The sequence below is a fragment of the Aquarana catesbeiana genome, linkage group LG02 (genome assembly GCF_042186555.1).
Source record: "Aquarana catesbeiana isolate 2022-GZ linkage group LG02, ASM4218655v1, whole genome shotgun sequence".
NCBI lineage: Eukaryota > Metazoa > Chordata > Amphibia > Anura > Ranidae > Aquarana > Aquarana catesbeiana.
In genome coordinates this window covers 814,232,220-814,255,543 of record NC_133325.1, presented here as the reverse complement: position 1 = coordinate 814,255,543, position 23,324 = coordinate 814,232,220, and the positions used below count along the sequence as shown (strand labels likewise).

Genomic DNA, 23,324 nt, shown 5'->3' with positions numbered 1-23,324 from the left:
CACACAGCCTCTGACATCCCCTGTACCATGCCCACAGCCTCTGACATCCCCTGTACCATGCCCACAGCCTCTGACATCCCCTGTACCATGCCCACAGCCTCCGACATCTCCTGTACCATGCCCACAGCCTCTGACATCCCCTGTACCATGCCCACAGCCTCTGACATCTCCTGTACCATGCCCACAGCCTCTGACATCTCCTGTACCATGCCCACAGCCTCTGACATCTCCTGTACCATGCCCACAGCCTCTGACATCTCCTGTACCATGCACACAGCCTCTGACATCTCCTGTACCATGCCCACAGCCTCTGACATCCCCTGTACCATGCCCACAGCCTCTGACATCCCCTGTACCATGCCCACAGCCTCTGACACCTCCTGTACCATGCCCACAGCCTCCTACATCTCCTGTACCATGCCCACAGCCTCTGATATCCCCTGAACCATGCCCACAGCCTCTGACATCCCCTGTACCATGCCCACAGCCTCTGACATCCCCTGTACCATGCCCACAGCCTCTGACATCCCCTGTACCATGCCCACAGCCTCTGACATCTCCTGTACCATGCACACAGCCTCTGACATCTCCTGTACCATGCCCACAGCCTCTGACATCTCCTGTACCATGCACACAGCCTCTGACATCCCCTGTACCATGCCCACAGCCTCTGACACCTCCTGTACCATGCCCACAGCCTCTGACATCCCCTGTACCATGCCCACAGCCTCTGACATCCCCTGTACCATGCCCACAGCCTCTGACATCCCCTGTACCATGCCCACAGCCTCTGACATCTCCTGTACCATGCACACAGCCTCTGACATCCCCTGTACCATGCCCACAGCCTCTGACATCCCCTGTACCATGCCCACAGCCTCTGACATCCCCTGTACCATGCCCACAGCCTCCGACATCTCCTGTACCATGCCCACAGCCTCTGACATCCCCTGTACCATGCCCACAGCCTCTGACATCTCCTGTACCATGCACACAGCCTCTGACATCCCCTGTACCATGCCCACAGCCTCTGACATCTCCTGTACCATGCCCACAGCCTCTGACATCTCCTGTACCATGCCCACAGCCTCTGACATCCCCTGTACCATGCCCACAGCCTCTGATATCCCCTGTACCATGCACACAGCCTCTGACATCTCCTGTACCATGCACACAGCCTCTGACATCTCCTGTACCATGCCCACAGCCTCTGACATCTCCTGTACCATGCACACAGCCTCTGACATCCCCTGTACCATGCCCACAGCCTCTGACATCCCCTGTACCATGCCCGCAGCCTCTGACATCCCCTGTACCATGCCCACAGCCTCTGACATCCCCTGTACCATGCCCGCAGCCTCTGACATCCCCTGTACCATGCCCACAGCCTTTGACATCCCCTGTACCATGCCCACAGCCTCTGACATCTCCTGTACCATGCCCACAGCCTCTGATATCCCCTGTACCATGCCCACAGCCTCTGACATCCCCTGTACCATGCCCACAGCCTCTGACATCCCCTGTACCATGCCCACAGCCTCTGACATCTCCTGTACCATGCACACAGCCTCTGACATCTCCTGTACCATGCCCACAGCCTCTGACATCTCCTGTACCATGCACACAGCCTCTGACATCCCCTGTACCATGCCCACAGCCTCTGACACCTCCTGTACCATGCCCACAGCCTCTGACATCCCCTGTACCATGCCCACAGCCTCTGACATCCCCTGTACCATGCCCACAGCCTCTGACATCCCCTGTACCATGCCCACAGCCTCTGACATCTCCTGTACCATGCACACAGCCTCTGACATCCCCTGTACCATGCCCACAGCCTCTGACATCCCCTGTACCATGCCCACAGCCTCTGACATCCCCTGTACCATGCCCACAGCCTCCGACATCTCCTGTACCATGCCCACAGCCTCTGACATCCCCTGTACCATGCCCACAGCCTCTGACATCTCCTGTACCATGCACACAGCCTCTGACATCCCCTGTACCATGCCCACAGCCTCTGACATCTCCTGTACCATGCCCACAGCCTCTGACATCTCCTGTACCATGCACACAGCCTCTGACATCTCCTGTACCATGCCCACAGCCTCTGACATCCCCTGTACCATGCCCACAGCCTCTGACATCCCCTGTACCATGCCCACAGCCTCTGACACCTCCTGTACCATGCCCACAGTCTCCTACATCTCCTGTACCATGCCCACAGCCTCTGACATCTCCTGTACCATGCCCACAGCCTCTGACATCTCCTGTACCATGCCCACAGCCTCTGACATCTCCTGTACCATGCCCACAGCCTCTGACATCTCCTGTACCATGCCCACAGCCTCTGACATCTCCTGTACCATGCCCACAGCCTCTGACATCTCCTGTACCATGCCCACAGCCTCTGACATCTCCTGTACCATGCCCACAGCCTCTGACATCTCCTGTGCCATGCACACAGCCTCTGACATCCCCGGTACCATGCCCACAGCCTCTGACATCCCCTGTACCATGCCCACAGCCTCTGACATCCCCTGTACCATGCACACAGCCTCTGACATCTCCTGTACCATGCACACAGCCTCTGACATCTCCTGTACCATGCCCACAGCCTCTGACATCTCCTGTACCATGCACACAGCCTCTGACATCCCCTGTACCATGCCCACAGCCTCTGACATCCCCTGTACCATGCCCGCAGCCTCTGACATCCCCTGTACCATGCCCACAGCCTCTGACATCCCCTGTACCATGCCCGCAGCCTCTGACATCCCCTGTACCATGCCCACAGCCTTTGACATCCCCTGTACCATGCCCACAGCCTCTGACATCTCCTGTACCATGCCCACAGCCTCTGACATCCCCTGTACCATGCCCACAGCCTCTGACATCCCCTGTACCATGCCCACAGCCTCTGATATCCCCTGTACCATGCCCACAGCCTCTGACATCCCCTGTACCATGCCCACAGCCTCTGACATCTCCTGTACCATGCACACAGCCTCTGACATCCGCTGTACCATGCCCACAGCCTCTGACATCCCCTGTACCATGCACACAGCCTCTGACATCTCCTGTACCATGCCCACAGCCTCTGACATCCCCTGTACCATGCACACAGCCTCTGACATCTCCTGTACCATGCCCACAGCCTCTGACATCCCCTGTACCATGCACACAGCCTCTGACATCTCCTGTACCATGCCCACAGCCTCTGACATCCCCTGTACCATGCCCACAGCCTCTGATATCCCCTGAACCATGCCCACAGCCTCTGACATCCCCTGTACCATGCCCACAGCCTCTGACATCCCCTGTACCATGCCCACAGCCTCTGACATCCCCTGTACCATGCCCACAGCCTCTGACATCTCCTGTACCATGCACACAGCCTCTGACATCTCCTGTACCATGCCCACAGCCTCTGACATCTCCTGTACCATGCCCACAGCCTCTGACATCTCCTGTACCATGCCCACAGCCTCTGACATCTCCTGTACCATGCCCACAGCCTCTGACATCTCCTGTACCATGCCCACAGCCTCTGACATCTCCTGTACCATGCCCACAGCCTCTGATATCCCCTGTACCATGCCCACAGCCTCTGACACCTCCTGTACCATGCCCACAGCCTCTGACATCCCCTGTACCATGCCCACAGCCTCTGACATCCCCTGTACCATGCCCACAGCCTCTGACATCCCCTGTACCATGCCCACAGCCTCTGACATCTCCTGTACCATGCCCACAGCCTCTGACATCCCCTGTACCATGCACACAGCCTCCTACATCTCCTGTACCATGCACACAGCCTCTGACATCTCCTGTACCATGCCCACAGCCTCTGACATCCCCTGTACCATGCCCACAGCCTCTGACATCCCCTGTACCATGCACACAGCCTCTGACATCCCCTGTACCATGCCCACAGCCTCTGACATCTCCTGTACCATGCCCACAGCCTCTGACACCTCCTGTACCATGCACACAGCCTCTGACATCTCCTGTACCATGCCCACAGCCTCTGACATCCCCTGTACCATGCCCGCAGCCTCTGACATCCCCTGTACCATGCCCGCAGCCTCTGACATCCCCTGTACCATGCCCACAGCCTCTGACATCCCCTGTACCATGCCCGCAGCCTCTGACATCCCCTGTACCATGCCCGCAGCCTCTGACATCTCCTGTACCATGCCCACAGCCTCTGACACCTCCTGTACCATGCACACAGCCTCTGACATCTCCTGTACCATGCCCACAGCCTCTGACATCCCCTGTACCATGCCCGCAGCCTCTGACATCCCCTGTACCATGCCCACAGCCTCTGACATCCCCTGTACCATGCACACAGCCTCTGACATCCCCTGTACCATGCACACAGCCTCTGACATCCCCTGTACCATGCCCACAGCCTCTGACATCTCCTGTACCATGCCCACAGCCTCTGACATCCCCTGTACCATGCCCACAGCCTCTGACATCTCCTGTACCATGCCCACAGCCTCTGACACCTCCTGTACCATGCCCACAGCCTCTGACATCCCCTGTACCATGCCCACAGCCTCTGACATCTCCTGTACCATGCCCACAGCCTCTGACATCTCCTGTACCATGCACACAGCCTCTGACATCTCCTGTACCATGCCCACAGCCTCTGACATCTCCTGTACCATGCCCACAGCCTCTGACATCCGCTGTACCATGCCCACAGCCTCTGACATCCCCTGTACCATGCCCACAGCCTCTGACATCCCCTGTACCATGCCCACAGCCTCTGATATCCCCTGTACCATGCCCACAGCCTCTGACATCCCCTGTACCATGCACACAGCCTCTGACATCTCCTGTACCATGCCCACAGCCTCTGACATCCCCTGTACCATGCTCACAGCCTCTGACATCCCCTGTACCATGCCCACAGCCTCTGACATCTCCTGTACCATGCACACAGCCTCTGACATCTCCTGTACCATGCCCACAGCCTCTGACATCCCCTGTACCATGCCCACAGCCTCTGACATCCCCTGTACCATGCCCACAGCCTCTGACATCTCCTGTACCATGCACACAGCCTCTGACATCTCCTGTACCATGCCCACAGCCTCTGACATCTCCTGTACCATGCACACAGCCTCTGACATCCCCTGTACCATGCCCACAGCCTCTGACATCCCCTGTACCATGCCCACAGCCTCTGACATCTCCTGTACCATGCAAACAGCCTCTGACATCCCCTGTACCATGCCCACAGCCTCTGACACCTCCTGTACCATGCCCACAGCCTCTGACATCCCCTGTACCATGCCCACAGCCTCTGACATCCCCTGTACCATGCCCACAGCCTCTGATATCCCCTGTACCATGCCCACAGCCTCTGACATCCCCTGTACCATGCCCACAGCCTCTGATATCCCCTGTACCATGCCCACAGCCTCTGACATCCCCTGTACCATGCCCACAGCCTCTGACATCTCCTGTACCATGCACACAGCCTCTGACATCCGCTGTACCATGCCCACAGCCTCTGACATCCCCTGTACCATGCACACAGCCTCTGACATCTCCTGTACCATGCCCACAGCCTCTGACATCCCCTGTACCATGCACACAGCCTCTGACATCTCCTGTACCATGCCCACAGCCTCTGACATCCCCTGTACCATGCCCACAGCCTCTGATATCCCCTGTACCATGCACACAGCCTCTGACATCTCCTGTACCATGCCCACAGCCTCTGACATCTCCTGTACCATGCCCACAGCCTCTGACATCTCCTGTACCATGCACACAGCCTCTGACATCCCCTGTACCATGCCCACAGCCTCTGACATCCCCTGTACCATGCCCGCAGCCTCTGACATCCCCTGTACCATGCCCACAGCCTCTGACATCCCCTGTACCATGCCCGCAGCCTCTGACATCCCCTGTACCATGCCCACAGCCTTTGACATCCCCTGTACCATGCCCACAGCCTCTGACATCTCCTGTACCATGCCCACAGCCTCTGATATCCCCTGTACCATGCCCACAGCCTCTGACATCCCCTGTACCATGCCCACAGCCTCTGATATCCCCTGTACCATGCCCACAGCCTCTGACATCCCCTGTACCATGCCCACAGCCTCTGACATCTCCTGTACCATGCACACAGCCTCTGACATCTCCTGTACCATGCCCACAGCCTCTGACATCTCCTGTACCATGCCCACAGCCTCTGACATCTCCTGTACCATGCACACAGCCTCTGACATCCCCTGTACCATGCCCACAGCCTCTGACACCTCCTGTACCATGCCCACAGCCTCTGACATCCCCTGTACCATGCCCACAGCCTCTGACATCCCCTGTACCATGCCCACAGCCTCTGACATCTCCTGTACCATGCACACAGCCTCTGACATCCCCTGTACCATGCCCACAGCCTCTGACATCTCCTGTACCATGCACACAGCCTCTGACATCCCCTGTACCATGCCCACAGCCTCTGACATCCCCTGTACCATGCCCACAGCCTCTGACATCCCCTGTACCATGCCCACAGCCTCCGACATCTCCTGTACCATGCCCACAGCCTCTGACATCCCCTGTACCATGCCCACAGCCTCTGACATCTCCTGTACCATGCCCACAGCCTCTGACATCTCCTGTACCATGCCCACAGCCTCTGACATCTCCTGTACCATGCCCACAGCCTCTGACATCTCCTGTACCATGCACACAGCCTCTGACATCTCCTGTACCATGCCCACAGCCTCTGACATCCCCTGTACCATGCCCACAGCCTCTGACATCCCCTGTACCATGCCCACAGCCTCTGACACCTCCTGTACCATGCCCACAGCCTCCTACATCTCCTGTACCATGCCCACAGCCTCTGATATCCCCTGAACCATGCCCACAGCCTCTGACATCCCCTGTACCATGCCCACAGCCTCTGACATCCCCTGTACCATGCCCACAGCCTCTGACATCCCCTGTACCATGCCCACAGCCTCTGACATCTCCTGTACCATGCACACAGCCTCTGACATCTCCTGTACCATGCCCACAGCCTCTGACATCTCCTGTACCATGCACACAGCCTCTGACATCCCCTGTACCATGCCCACAGCCTCTGACACCTCCTGTACCATGCCCACAGCCTCTGACATCCCCTGTACCATGCCCACAGCCTCTGACATCCCCTGTACCATGCCCACAGCCTCTGACATCCCCTGTACCATGCCCACAGCCTCTGACATCTCCTGTACCATGCACACAGCCTCTGACATCCCCTGTACCATGCCCACAGCCTCTGACATCCCCTGTACCATGCCCACAGCCTCTGACATCCCCTGTACCATGCCCACAGCCTCCGACATCTCCTGTACCATGCCCACAGCCTCTGACATCCCCTGTACCATGCCCACAGCCTCTGACATCTCCTGTACCATGCACACAGCCTCTGACATCCCCTGTACCATGCCCACAGCCTCTGACATCTCCTGTACCATGCCCACAGCCTCTGACATCTCCTGTACCATGCCCACAGCCTCTGACATCCCCTGTACCATGCCCACAGCCTCTGATATCCCCTGTACCATGCACACAGCCTCTGACATCTCCTGTACCATGCACACAGCCTCTGACATCTCCTGTACCATGCCCACAGCCTCTGACATCTCCTGTACCATGCACACAGCCTCTGACATCCCCTGTACCATGCCCACAGCCTCTGACATCCCCTGTACCATGCCCGCAGCCTCTGACATCCCCTGTACCATGCCCACAGCCTCTGACATCCCCTGTACCATGCCCGCAGCCTCTGACATCCCCTGTACCATGCCCACAGCCTTTGACATCCCCTGTACCATGCCCACAGCCTCTGACATCTCCTGTACCATGCCCACAGCCTCTGATATCCCCTGTACCATGCCCACAGCCTCTGACATCCCCTGTACCATGCCCACAGCCTCTGACATCCCCTGTACCATGCCCACAGCCTCTGACATCTCCTGTACCATGCACACAGCCTCTGACATCTCCTGTACCATGCCCACAGCCTCTGACATCTCCTGTACCATGCACACAGCCTCTGACATCCCCTGTACCATGCCCACAGCCTCTGACACCTCCTGTACCATGCCCACAGCCTCTGACATCCCCTGTACCATGCCCACAGCCTCTGACATCCCCTGTACCATGCCCACAGCCTCTGACATCCCCTGTACCATGCCCACAGCCTCTGACATCTCCTGTACCATGCACACAGCCTCTGACATCCCCTGTACCATGCCCACAGCCTCTGACATCCCCTGTACCATGCCCACAGCCTCTGACATCCCCTGTACCATGCCCACAGCCTCCGACATCTCCTGTACCATGCCCACAGCCTCTGACATCCCCTGTACCATGCCCACAGCCTCTGACATCTCCTGTACCATGCACACAGCCTCTGACATCCCCTGTACCATGCCCACAGCCTCTGACATCTCCTGTACCATGCCCACAGCCTCTGACATCTCCTGTACCATGCACACAGCCTCTGACATCTCCTGTACCATGCCCACAGCCTCTGACATCCCCTGTACCATGCCCACAGCCTCTGACATCCCCTGTACCATGCCCACAGCCTCTGACACCTCCTGTACCATGCCCACAGCCTCCTACATCTCCTGTACCATGCCCACAGCCTCTGACATCTCCTGTACCATGCCCACAGCCTCTGACATCTCCTGTACCATGCCCACAGCCTCTGACATCTCCTGTACCATGCCCACAGCCTCTGACATCTCCTGTACCATGCCCACAGCCTCTGACATCTCCTGTACCATGCCCACAGCCTCTGACATCTCCTGTACCATGCCCACAGCCTCTGACATCTCCTGTACCATGCCCACAGCCTCTGACATCTCCTGTGCCATGCACACAGCCTCTGACATCCCCGGTACCATGCCCACAGCCTCTGACATCCCCTGTACCATGCCCACAGCCTCTGACATCCCCTGTACCATGCACACAGCCTCTGACATCTCCTGTACCATGCACACAGCCTCTGACATCTCCTGTACCATGCCCACAGCCTCTGACATCTCCTGTACCATGCACACAGCCTCTGACATCCCCTGTACCATGCCCACAGCCTCTGACATCCCCTGTACCATGCCCGCAGCCTCTGACATCCCCTGTACCATGCCCACAGCCTCTGACATCCCCTGTACCATGCCCGCAGCCTCTGACATCCCCTGTACCATGCCCACAGCCTTTGACATCCCCTGTACCATGCCCACAGCCTCTGACATCTCCTGTACCATGCCCACAGCCTCTGACATCCCCTGTACCATGCCCACAGCCTCTGACATCCCCTGTACCATGCCCACAGCCTCTGATATCCCCTGTACCATGCCCACAGCCTCTGACATCCCCTGTACCATGCCCACAGCCTCTGACATCTCCTGTACCATGCACACAGCCTCTGACATCCGCTGTACCATGCCCACAGCCTCTGACATCCCCTGTACCATGCACACAGCCTCTGACATCTCCTGTACCATGCCCACAGCCTCTGACATCCCCTGTACCATGCACACAGCCTCTGACATCTCCTGTACCATGCCCACAGCCTCTGACATCCCCTGTACCATGCACACAGCCTCTGACATCTCCTGTACCATGCCCACAGCCTCTGACATCCCCTGTACCATGCCCACAGCCTCTGATATCCCCTGAACCATGCCCACAGCCTCTGATATCCCCTGTACCATGCCCACAGCCTCTGACATCCCCTGTACCATGCCCACAGCCTCTGACATCCCCTGTACCATGCCCACAGCCTCTGACATCTCCTGTACCATGCACACAGCCTCTGACATCTCCTGTACCATGCCCACAGCCTCTGACATCTCCTGTACCATGCCCACAGCCTCTGACATCTCCTGTACCATGCCCACAGCCTCTGATATCCCCTGTACCATGCCCACAGCCTCTGACATCTCCTGTACCATGCCCACAGCCTCTGACATCTCCTGTACCATGCACACAGCCTCTGACATCTCCTGTACCATGCCCACAGCCTCTGACATCTCCTGTACCATGCCCACAGCCTCTGACATCCGCTGTACCATGCCCACAGCCTCTGACATCCCCTGTACCATGCCCACAGCCTCTGACATCCCCTGTACCATGCCCACAGCCTCTGATATCCCCTGTACCATGCACACAGCCTCTGACATCTCCTGTACCATGCCCACAGCCTCTGACATCCCCTGTACCATGCCCACAGCCTCTGACACCTCCTGTACCATGCCCACAGCCTCTGACATCCCCTGTACCATGCCCACAGCCTCTGACATCCCCTGTACCATGCCCACAGCCTCTGATATCCCCTGTACCATGCCCACAGCCTCTGACATCCCCTGTACCATGCACACAGCCTCTGACATCTCCTGTACCATGCCCACAGCCTCTGACATCCCCTGTACCATGCTCACAGCCTCTGACATCCCCTGTACCATGCCCACAGCCTCTGACATCTCCTGTACCATGCCCACAGCCTCTGACATCCCCTGTACCATGCCCACAGCCTCTGACATCTCCTGTACCATGCCCACAGCCTCTGACATCTCCTGTACCATGCCCACAGCCTCTGACATCTCCTGTACCATGCCCACAGCCTCTGACATCTCCTGTACCATGCACACAGCCTCTGACATCCCCTGTACCATGCACACAGCCTCTGACATCCCCTGTACCATGCCCACAGCCTCTGACATCTCCTGTACCATGCCCACAGCCTCTGACATCCCCTGTACCATGCCCACAGCCTCTGACATCCCCTGTACCATGCCCACAGCCTCTGACATCTCCTGTACCATGCCCACAGCCTCTGACATCTCCTGTACCATGCCCACAGCCTCTGACATCCCCTGTACCATGCCCACAGCCTCTGATATCCCCTGTACCATGCCCACAGCCTCTGACATCCCCTGTACCATGCCCACAGCCTCTGACATCCCCTGTACCATGCCCACAGCCTCTGACATCCCCTGTACCATGCCCACAGCCTCTGACACCTCCTGTACCATGCCCACAGCCTCTGACATCCCCTGTACCATGCACACAGCCTCTGACACCTCCTGTACCATGCCCACAGCCTCTGACATCTCCTGTACCATGCCCACAGCCTCTGACATCCCCTGTACCATGCCCACAGCCTCTGACATCCCCTGTACCATGCACACAGCCTCTGACATCTCCTGTACCATGCCCACAGCCTCTGACATCTCCTGTACCATGCCCACAGCCTCTGACATCCCCTGTACCATGCCCACAGCCTCTGACATCCCCTGTACCATGCCCACAGCCTCTGACATCCCCTGTACCATGCCCACAGCCTCTGATATCCCCTGTACCATGCCCACAGCCTCTGACATCCCCTGTACCATGCACACAGCCTCTGACATCTCCTGTACCATGCCCACAGCCTCTGACATCTCCTGTACCATGCCCACAGCCTCTGACATCTCCTGTACCATGCCCACAGCCTCTGACATCTCCTGTACCATGCCCACAGCCTCTGACATCCCCTGTACCATGCCCACAGCCTCTGACATCCCCTGTACCATGCCCACAGCCTCTGACATCCCCTGTACCATGCCCACAGCCTCCGACATCTCCTGTACCATGCCCACAGCCTCTGACACCTCCTGTACCATGCCCACAGCCTCTGACATCCCCTGTACCATGCCCACAGCCTCTGACATCTCCTGTACCCAGTGCTGTGTTTTGGCCTAGGCCAACAAGGCCCAGGCCTAGGGCGGCACTTTGTGGGGGGCGGCAAAAAGCCGCCCCCCCCCCCCCCCCAAAACGGCACCCGCTCTCCTCCCGCACAGCAGGGCACATCAAGAGAGTACAGCTTGGGAGTGCAGTGGCCTCGCGGCTGCAGATGGGGCCAGGAAGCAGTTAAATCAGGATCTGTCAAGCCGCCCCTGTAAAGCTGTGATTCTCTCTCTCTGATGTGGCCAATCATGGGGAGGGAAACAGCAGGGAGGAAGCTGGGCGGCGGCATGACAAAATCAATTAGAGCCACTCTCTCTCTTTCTTCTCTCTTCTCCGTTCAGCTGACAGAAAGAGGAGGGGGGGCGAGCGGGGGAGTTCTCTGGTAAATGGAGCAGCTGTGACAGGGAGAGGAGAGATGCGGGCTGTCTGTGTATCTCCCCCGCTCGCCCCCCTCCTCTTTCTGTCAGCCGAAGAGAGAAGAGAGAGAGAGCGGCTCTAATTGGTTTCACTGTGCCGCTGCCCAGCTTCCTGACTGCTGTTTCTCACCCCATAATTGGCCACAGCAGAAGGCCAATCAGAAGACTCCGGGGGGCATCATGGGAAGAGTAATCCCTGAAGAATGGCAGCCATCTGTGTCCACAGACATCATGCTACAGCCCCCAGCATACATGCACTCTGCTGGGGGGGGGTTACAGGAGGAGAAAAAGAGAGTATTGTGCTGGGGGAAGCCAGATAGGGAGCCACGCTGTACCCGCACCACCAGAGCCACGCTGTACCCGCACCACCAGAGCCACGCTGTACCCGCACCACCAGAAAGCCACGCTGTACCTGCACCACCAGAGCCACGCTGTACCCGCACCACCAGAGCCACGCTGTACCCGCACCACCAGAGCCACGCTGTACCCGCACCACCAGAGCCACGCTGTACCCGCACCACCAGAAAGCCACGCTGTACCTGCACCACCAGAAAGCCACGCTGTACCTGCACCACCAGAGCCACGCTGTACCCGCACCACCAGAGCCACGCTGTACCCGCACCACCAGAAAGCCACGCTGTACCTGCACCACCAGAGCCACGCTGTACCCGCACCACCAGAGCCACGCTGTACCCGCACCACCAGAAAGCCACGCTGTACCTGCACCACCAGAGCCACGCTGTACCCGCACCACCAGAGCCACGCTGTACCCGCACCACCAGAGCCACGCTGTACCTGCACCACCAGAGCCACGCTGTACCCGCACCACCAGAGCCACGCTGTACCCGCACCACCAGAAAGCCACACTGTACCCGCACCACCAGAGCCACACTGTACCTGCACCACCAGAGCCACGCTGTACCCGCACCACCAGAGCCACGCTGTACCCGCACCACCAGAGCCACGCTGTACCTGCACCACCAGAGCCACGCTGTACCCGCACCACCAGAGCCACGCTGTACCCGCACCACCAGAAAGCCACACTGTACCCGCACCACCAGAGCCACACTGTACCTGCACCACCAGAGCCACGCTGTACCCGCACCACCAGAGCCACGCTGTACCCGCACCACCAGAAAGCCACACTGTACCCGCACCACCAGAAAGCCACACTGTACCCGCACCACCAGAAAGCCACACTGTACCCGCACCACCAGAGCCACGCTGTACCCGCACCACCAGAAAGCCACACTGTACCCGCACCACCAGAGCCACGCTGTACCCGCACCACCAGAAAGCCACGCTGTACCCGCACCACCAGAAAGCCACGCTGTACCCGCACCACCAGAAAGCCACGCTGTACCTGCACCACCAGAGCCACGCTGTACCTGCACCACCAGAGCCACGCTGTACCTGCACCACCAGAAAGCCACGCTGTACCTGCACCACCAGAAAGCCACGCTGTACCCGCACCACCAGAGCCACGCTGTACCCGCACCACCAGAAAGCCACGCTGTACCCGCACCACCAGAAAGCCACGCTGTACCTGCACCACCAGAGCCACGCTGTACCTGCACCACCAGAGCCACGCTGTACCTGCACCACCAGAGCCACACTGTACCCGCACCACCAGAGAGCCACGCCGTACCCGCACCACCAGAGAGGGAGCCACGCACCACCAGAGAGAGCCACGTTGTTCCCGCACCACCAGAGAGACGTTGTTCCCACAACCCCAGAGCCATGCTGTACCCACACCACCAGAGAGCCATGCTGTACCCGCACCACCAGAGAGCCACGCTGTACCCGCACCACCAGAGAGCCACGCTGTACCCGCACCACCAGAGGGGGAGAAAGATGAAGCCACTGCCAGGGTAGAGATGCTACACTACTGACTAGAGTTGGCCTGGGCAACCCAGAGTGAGTGAACGTCCAGCCGGAGGAATCACTGTTGCAGTTTCACCGGATCTGGTAAGAGAGCCTGTTGGCCATTATACATTACTGTTCCCAGGAACTGAGCCATTAGGAAGTACCTAACCTGATATCCTCTAGGCCAACCCTAGTGACACCACTGTCCCAGAGCCCAAAACAAGTTACGGCACTGAGTTTCGGTAACTGGCCAGACAGGGATGCGCCAGCGTGGGCACCCAGGACATCTGCCGCCCGGAGTCCCACAAGCGTCGATGGGCTTTTAGTAGCAGCCCACACCTCTCTCCCCACTGTCAGCCACACACACTCAGTACACAGCCAGGAGGAGGAGGAGCCACAGAGGAGGGACACGACTTCAGTGCAAGAGCCTCCCAAAGCACCCAGCACATATCCCCTTACCCCCAAATGAAAAGATGCTGTATCGCTTACTGTCCTCCTCCCGCGGCGTCCCTTTGTCCTCTTCCAGTGGCGTCCCTCTGTCCTCCCATGAAGATGACAGGGCGGATCTTAAAAAGGAAGGGGTGTGGCCTTGACAGGAAGGGGTGGGTCATAGTTAAATTAGGGGGGTGCGCGAGCTTAGTCAGGCCTAGGGCAGCACAAAACCTAAATACACCACTGCCTGTACCATGCCCACAGCCTCTGACATCTCCTGTACCATGCCCACAGCCTCTGACATCTCCTGTACCATGCCCACAGCCTCTGACATCCCCTGTACCATGCACACAGCCTCTGACATCCCCTGTACCATGCCCACAGCCTCTGACATCCCCTGTACCATGCCCACAGCCTCTGACATCCCCTGTACCATGCACACAGCCTCTGACATCCCCTGTACCATGCACACAGCCTCTGACATCTCCTGTACCATGCCCACAGCCTCTGACATCTCCTGTACCATGCCCACAGCCTCTGACATCTCCTATACCATGCCCACAGCCTCTGACATCCCCTGTACCATGCCCACAGCCTCTGACATCCCCTGTACCATGCCCACAGCCTCTGACATCTCCTGTACCATGCCCACAGCCTCTGACATCCCCTGTACCATGCCCACAGCCTCTGACATCTCCTGTACCATGCCCACAGCCTCTGACATCTCCTGTACCATGCCCACAGCCTCTGACATCTCCTGTACCATGCCCACAGCCTCTGACATCTCCTGTACCATGCCCACAGCCTCTGACATCCCCTGTACCATGCCCACAGCCTCTGACATCCCCTGTACCATGCCCACAGCCTCTGACATCTCCTGTACCATGCCCACAGCCTCTGACATCTCCTGTACCATGCCCACAGCCTCTGACATCCCCTGTACCATGCCCACAGCCTCTGACATCTCCTGTACCATGCCCACAGCCTCTGACATCTCCTGTACCATGCCCACAGCCTCTGACATCTCCTGTACCATGCCCACAGCCTCTGACACCTCCTGTACCATGCCCACAGCCTCTGACACCTCCTGTACCATGCCCACAGCCTCTGACACCTCCTGTACCATGCACACAGCCTCTGACACCTCCTGTACCATGCCCACAGCCTCTGACATCTCCTGTACCATGCCCACAGCCTCTGACATCCCCTGTACCATGCCCACAGCCTCTGACATCCCCTGTACCATGCCCACAGCCTCTGACATCCCCTGTACCATGCACACAGCCTCTGACACCTCCTGTACCATGCCCACAGCCTCTGACATCTCCTGTACCATGCCCACAGCCTCTGACATCCCCTGTACCATGCCCACAGCCTCTGACATCCCCTGTACCATGCCCACAGCCTCTGACATCCCCTGTACCATGCACACAGCCTCTGACATCCCCTGTACCATGCCCACAGCCTCTGACATCTCCTGTACCATGCCCACAGCCTCTGACATCTCCTGTACCATGCCCACAGCCTCTGACATCCCCTGTACCATGCCCACAGCCTCTGACATCCCCTGTACCATGCCCACAGCCTCTGACATCTCCTGTACCATGCCCACAGCCTCTGACATCCCCTGTACCATGCACACAGCCTCTGACATCTCCTGTACCATGCCCACAGCCTCTGACATCTCCTGTACCATGCCCACAGCCTCTGACATCTCCTGTACCATGCCCACAGCCTCTGACATCTCCTGTACCATGCCCACAGCCTCTGACATCCCCTGTACCATGCCCACAGCCTCTGACATCTCCTGTACCATGCCCACAGCCTCTGACATCCCCTGTACCATGCCCACAGCCTCTGACACCTCCTTTACCATGCACACAGCCTCTGACATCTCCTGTACCATGCACACAGCCTCTGACATCTCCTGTACCATGCACACAGCCTCTGACACCTCCTGTACCATGCCCACAGCCTCTGAAATCCCCTGTACCATGCCCACAGCCTCTGACATCTCCTGTGTCATGCCCACAGCCTCTGACATCTCCTGTACCATGCACACAGCCTCTGACATCTCCTGTACCATGCCCACAGCCTCTGACACCTCCTGTACCATGCCCACAGCCTCTGACATCCCCTGTACCATGCCCACAGCCTCTGACATCCCCTGTACCATGCACACAGCCTCTGACATCTCCTGTACCATGCCCACAGCCTCTCACATCCCCTGTACCATGCACACAGCCTCTGACATCTCCTGTACCATGCACACAGCCTCTGACATCTCCTGTACCATGCCCACAGCCTCTGACATCCCCTGTACCATGCCCACAGCCTCTGACATCCCCTGTACCATGCCCACAGCCTCTGACACCTCCTGTACCATGCCCACAGCCTCCTACATCTCCTGTACCATGCCCACAGCCTCTGACATCTCCTGTACCATGCCCACAGCCTCTGACATCTCCTGTACCATGCCCACAGCCTCTGACATCTCCTGTACCATGCCCACAGCCTCTGACATCTCCTGTACCATGCACACAGCCTCTGACATCTTCTGTACCATGCACACAGCCTCTGACATCTCCTGTACCATGCCCACAGCCTCTGACATCTCCTGTACCATGCCCACAGCTTCTGACATCTCCTGTACCATGCCCACAGCCTCTGACATCTCCTGTACCATGCCCACAGCCTCTGACATCTCCTGTACCATGCCCACAGCCTCTGACATCTCCTGTACCATGCCCACAGCCTCTGACATCTCCTGTACCATGCCCACAGCCTCTGACATCTCCTGTACCATGCACACAGCCTCTGACATCCCCGGTACCATGCCCACAGCCTCTGACATCTCCTGTACCATGCCCACAGCCTCTGACATCCCCTGTACCATGCCCACAGCCTCTGACATCTCCTGTACCATGCACACAGCCTCTGACATCTCCTGTACCATGCCCACAGCCTCTGACATCTCCTGTACCATGCCCACAGCCTCTGATATCCCCCGTACCCATAGTTGCCAACATTGTAAAAAAAAAATGTGGGACACTTTTGTGGCTGTAGGCGGAGCTGTCCAATAATTAGGGGGCGTGGGCATTTGTCAGTAGGCGTGGCCTAGCAAAAATAGACAAGTGCGGCGCGCAAGGCGCGCCACGGCGGAAAATGGGCGTGGTTTATGAGAAATAGTGGGCGTGGCTTAAATGGGCGTGGCTCAAGAGGGTGTGGTTAGAGTCGGGGATGAATGAGGGATGGAGAGGGAGAGAGGGGGAGAGGGGGAGAGGGAAATGACGGGACAGCAGCCCCAGATCCTACACAATAGAAATATGTGTATTCTAGAAAGTTTAACAATCAGCAGATAAAGATACTCCAAACACCTGGTGTTAGCACTTCAATCATCCCGGCACCATGGTTGTTGTGGTGTCAGGATGATTGAAGCGCGTTACCTCTATTATTACATTGTAATATAAAATGAAATCATTCAACTCACCATAATGCAGAATCAGTGGGATCCCTGAGCGTGTCACTAGCCACGTCGCCTGTCACCAGCCGTCCGTCCTTGCGTCAGATGTCCCAGCAGAGTCCGTCCTTGCATCAGGTGTCCCCAGCAGAGCCCCCCCTTACATCAGATGTCCCCAGCGGAGCTCCCCCTCACACCAGGAGTCCCCGGCGGAGCCCCCCCTCACATTAGGTGTCCCTGGCGGAGCCCCCCCTTACATCAGATGTCCCCAGCGGAGCCCCCCTCACACCAGGAGTCCCCGGCGGAGCCCCCCCTCACACCAGGAGTCCCCGGCGGAGCCCCCCCTCACACCAGGAGTCCCCGGCGGAGCCCCCCCTCACACCAGGAGTCCCCGGCGGAGCCCCCCCTCACATTAGGTGTCCCTGGCGGAGCCCCCCCTTACATCAGATGTCCCCAGCGGAGCCCCCCTCACACCAGGAGTCCCCGGCGGAGCCCCCCCTCACACCAGGAGTCCCCGGCGGAGCCCCCCCTCACACCAGGAGTCCCCGGCGGAGCCCCCCCTCACACCAGGAGTCCCCGGCGGAGCCCCCCCTCACACCAGGAGTCCCCGGCGGAGCCCCCCCTCACACCAGGAGTCCCCGGCGGAGCCCCCCCTCACACCAGGAGTCCCCGGCGGAGCCCCCCCTCACACCAGGAGTCCCCGGCGGAGCCCCCCCTCACACCAGGAGTCCCCGGCGGAGCCCCCCCTCACACCAGGAGTCCCCGGCGGAGCCCCCCTCACACCAGGAGTCCCCGGCGGAGCCCCCCCTCACACCAGGAGTCCCCGGCGGAGCCCCCCCTCACACCAGGAGTCCCCGGCGGAGCCCCCCCTCACACCAGGAGTCCCCGGCGGAGCCCCCCCTCACACCAGGAGTCCCCGGCGGAGCCCCCCCTCACACCAGGAGTCCCCGGCGGAGCCCCCCTCACACCAGGAGTCCCCGGCGGAGCCCCCCCTCACACCAGGAGTCCCCGGCGGAGCCCCCCCTCACACCAGGAGTCCCCGGCGGAGCCCCCCTCACACCAGGAGTCCCCGGCGGAGCCCCCCCTCACACCAGGAGTCCCCGGCGGAGCCCCCCCTCACACCAGGAGTCCCCGGCGGAGCCCCCCCTCACACCAGGAGTCCCCGGCGGAGCCCCCCCTCACACCAGGAGTCCCCGGCGGAGCCCCCCCTCACACCAGGAGTCCCCGGCGGAGCCCCCCCCTCACACCAGGAGTCCCCCGGCGGAGCCCCCCCTCACACCAGGAGTCCCCGGCGGAGCCCCCCCTCACACCAGGAGTCCCCGGCGGAGCCCCCCCTCACACCAGGAGTCCCCGGCGGAGCCCCCCCTCACACCAGGAGTCCCCGGCGGAGCCCCCCCTCACACCAGGAGTCCCCGGCGGAGCCCCCCTCACACCAGGAGTCCCCGGCGGAGCCCCCCTCACACCAGGAGTCCCCGGCGGAGCCCCCCCCTCACACCAGGAGTCCCCCGGCGGAGCCCCCCCTCACACCAGGAGTCCCCGGCGGAGCCCCCCCTCACACCAGGAGTCCCCGGCGGAGCCCCCCCTCACACCAGGAGTCCCCGGCGGAGCCCCCCCTCACACCAGGAGTCCCCGGCGGAGCCCCCCCTCACACCAGGAGTCCCCGGCGGAGCCCCCCCTCACACCAGGAGTCCCCGGCGGAGCCCCCCCTCACACCAGGAGTCCCCGGCGGAGCCCCCCCTCACACCAGGAGTCCCCGGCGGAGCCCCCCCTCACACCAGGAGTCCCCGGCGGAGCCCCCCCTCACACCAGGAGTCCCCGGCGGAGCCCCCCCTCACACCAGGAGTCCCCGGCGGAGCCCCCCCTCACACCAGGAGTCCCCGGCGGAGCCCCCCCTCACACCAGGAGTCCCCGGCGGAGCCCCCCCCTCACATCAGGAGTCCCCGGCGGAGCCCCCCTCACATCAGGAGTCCCAGGCGGAGCCCCCCCTCACATCACGAGTCCCCGGCAGAGCCCCCCCTCACATTAGGTGTCCGCGGCGGAGCCCCCCCTCACATTAGGTGTCCGCGGCGGAGCCCCCCCTCACATTAGGTGTCCGCGGCGGAGCCCCCCCTCACATTAGGTGTCCGCGGCGGAGCCCCCCCTCACATTAGGTGTCCCCGGCGGAGCCCCCCCTCACATCAGGAGTCCCCGGCGGAGCCCCCCCTCACATCAGGAGTCCCCGGCAGAGCCCCCCCTCACATTAGGTGTCCGCGGCGGAGCCCCCCCTCACATTAGGTGTCCCCGGCGGAGCCCCCCTCACATCACGAGTCCCAGGCGGAGCCCCCCTCACATCAGGAGTCCCAGGCGGAGCCCCCCCTCACATCACGAGTCCCCGGCAGAGCCCCCCCTCACATTAGGTGTCCGCGGCGGAGCCCCCCCTCACATTAGGTGTCCGCGGCGGAGCCCCCCCTCACATTAGGTGTCCGCGGCGGAGCCCCCCCTCACATTAGGTGTCCCCGGCGGAGCCCCCCCTCACATTAGGTGTCCCCGGCGGAGCCCCCCCTCACATCAGGAGTCCCCGGCGGAGCCCCCCCTCACATCAGGAGTCCCCGGCAGAGCCCCCCCTCACATTAGGTGTCCGCGGCGGAGCCCCCCCTCACATTAGGTGTCCCCGGCGGAGCCCCCCTCACATCACGAGTCCCAGGCGGAGCCCCCCCTCACATCACGAGTCCCCGGCAGAGCCCCCCCTCACATCACGAGTCCCCGGCAGAGCCCCCCCTCACATTAGGTGTCCGCGGCGGAGCCCCCCCTCACATTAGGTGTCCCCGGCGGAGCCCCCCCTCACATCAGGTGTCCCCGGCGGAGCCCCCCTCACATTAGGTGTCCCCAGTGGAGCCCCCCTCACATCAGGTGTCCCCAGTGCCCCCCCTCACATCAGGTGTCCCCAGTGCCCCCCCTCACATCAGGTGTCCCCAGTGCCCCCCCTCACATCAGGTGTCCCCAGTGCCCCCCCCTCACATCAGGTGTCCCCAGTGCCCCCCCCTCACATCAGGTGTCCCCAGTGCCCCCCCCTCACATCAGGTGTCCCCAGTGCCCCCCCTCACATCAGGTGTCCCCAGTGCCCCCCCTCACATCAGGTGTCCCCAGTGCCCCCCCTCACATCAGGTGTCCCCAGTGCCCCCCCCTCACATCAGGTGTCCCCAGTGCCCCCCTCACATCAGGTGTCCCCAGTGCCCCCCCTCACATCAGGTGTCCCACAGCGGTGCGCGCGCCCCCCCCCACCTCAGAGGTGTCCTAGAAGTGTGTCCGCAGCATGGCTAGAACCCCCGCCCCTTTCCATATCAGACTGGCAGCGGGGCGGGGGGTAGGCGGGCCAAGGCGGAGCGGGGCAAGGCAGAGCGGGGCGGGGTGGGCCGAGGCGGGGGGTGGGTGGCGACGCAGAAGCTCCGTCTAGCCCCCCGCAGCCGTCTTCCCGAACTTCAATAAAATAGCGGCCGGCGGAGACAATGAGACCTCTAGCGGCGGCGGTTTCGAAAATCGGGAACCGGATTTTTCGGGACATTTCCCGGGACACCACAAATTCGGGAATGGAGTCCAAGTCCCGGGAATGTCCCGGGAAATCAGGGACAGTTGGCAACTATGCTGTTCAAACCCCTGTAGGCTGAGCTGAAGATTTGAATGAGCGGTGTGACACGCTCATGAATAAGTATAAATATGCCCTAACAAAAGGCAAAGGGCCGAAGCCAGTAAGCATAAGTAGAACATGTGCCACTGTTAGAAAAAAGGGGATACTAAATAGTAAACCAAAAAATAAATCGGACTTTGTAGGCATGGAAACAAAGGAGAAGGTAAAACAACTATTGAATCCAAAAATATTTATTGAAAAAAAACATACAATAATTCATGAAGTGTTCAAAAAAGATAAAAACGTGAATCAAATGATACAATTTGTACATTGAACCCTTATGTGTCATGCTTTAGACACATGACACATTTGATTCATGTTTTTATATTTTTTGAACACTTTTCATGAATTTATTTATTTTTTAAAATATTTTTGGATTCAACAATAGTTGTTTTACCTTCTCCATTTCTTCCATGCCAACAAAGTCAAATTTTTTTTTGGTTCACTATTTAGTAACCCCTTTTTTCTCATGTTTACGGATGTGGTGACCTGAGTGCTTCTTCTTTCCTTATTCTATGTGCCACTGTTAATTCCCACAATCAGGAATCTGAGGATTTGATCAACTCAAATGGCTGAGTTGAGTCCGATACAAGGAATGCCCTCTCCCTATGATCTCCAGGAGATGCGTGTATTTATTTAGTTAAGGTGGGGCTCACTAGAGAGGAAATGGATGGCATTCCTATACCAGCATTGCTTAAGCGGAAGCAAGTGGTTGAGAATGGTAGATTCACTCACATAAAATTTTTATGCTGTCCTAAAATGGTGCACTTTGCTAAAATGTACCATACTGAGAACACTTGCATGTCTCTACACAAGCCTGCTATTGAGTTTATTAGTTGCTTTGGAAGTCTATGCCTTTTTGTTGAAAGTGTTTCAAGGCAACAGTGTGCACCCTACAATAGTTTAGCATTAACCAATGAGCAGATAGAGAAATGTGAGCTATTTTTTGGCACAATTGTAAGGAACATATAATCTGCTTTGTCTCTTACTCTTTTCAGGTACTGAGCATTGCGAGGTGGAACATGCAGAGCAGATGACCATGGAAGATGCGAGGAGGAAGACCAGAAGAGAGCCAGAAGAAGATGCGGCTGCTTTCCGGATTGTGCCCGAATTGTAGTGGACTTTCATCAGAGTGTTTCCTTATAACCAATGGGACTTTCTTTCCACAAACTGCCAAAGACATACTTAACCCTTCTCAAAAATAATGTGGCAGCCTTCCAGGGACAACAAAACCAAAGTCTGATCGCCTAGAAGATAAAGGGGTCGAAAGGGAATTTTTTCCTCCCATTTACAATACGGGGGGGTTTATTTTGCCCTTTCCTGGATGCGTTGGAAATTCTTTGTGCTTTTATAATAATTATTGTTTTCCCTTTAACTAGTTTGTATAATAAAAGAGAAATGTATTTCTAATTACTGATTGAGTATGGTTATTAGGGGGGTTTTGGCTGTAATGACTTTCAATATTTAGTATATCATATAATAGCGGTTTGTGTAGGAGATACCCAGCTGGGGTTTTGGATTACTTGACTAGAAAACAAAAACGTATTCATAACAATGTTTGTAAAATAACAAATTCTGAAAAACTGATTAGAAATGCAAAAGGGGTTGTTTGATTGCGGTGTAGCTCTACATGGAAGGCAATAAATTGCCATGTTTTATTGACAAAGCTTTGTCTCTCTGTGTGAGCGGTGAAATGACACAGTGGATGATAGAAAGCCTCGTA

At 58.6% G+C, this 23,324-nt stretch overlaps 1 protein-coding gene and 1 long non-coding RNA gene across 2 annotated transcripts in view; one reads left to right on the top strand and one right to left on the bottom strand.

Annotated features, from left to right (window-relative positions):
- The window catches only part of LOC141129552 (myoferlin-like), a 644,669-nt gene that overhangs the window by 171,452 nt on the left and 449,893 nt on the right, over positions 1 to 23,324 (bottom strand). The window lies entirely within an intron of this gene.
- Positions 21,352 to 23,011, top strand: LOC141130168 (uncharacterized). Its single transcript, XR_012242014.1, has 2 exons — positions 21,352 to 22,322; positions 22,600 to 23,011. It is a non-coding gene; the product is annotated as an uncharacterized lncRNA (long non-coding RNA).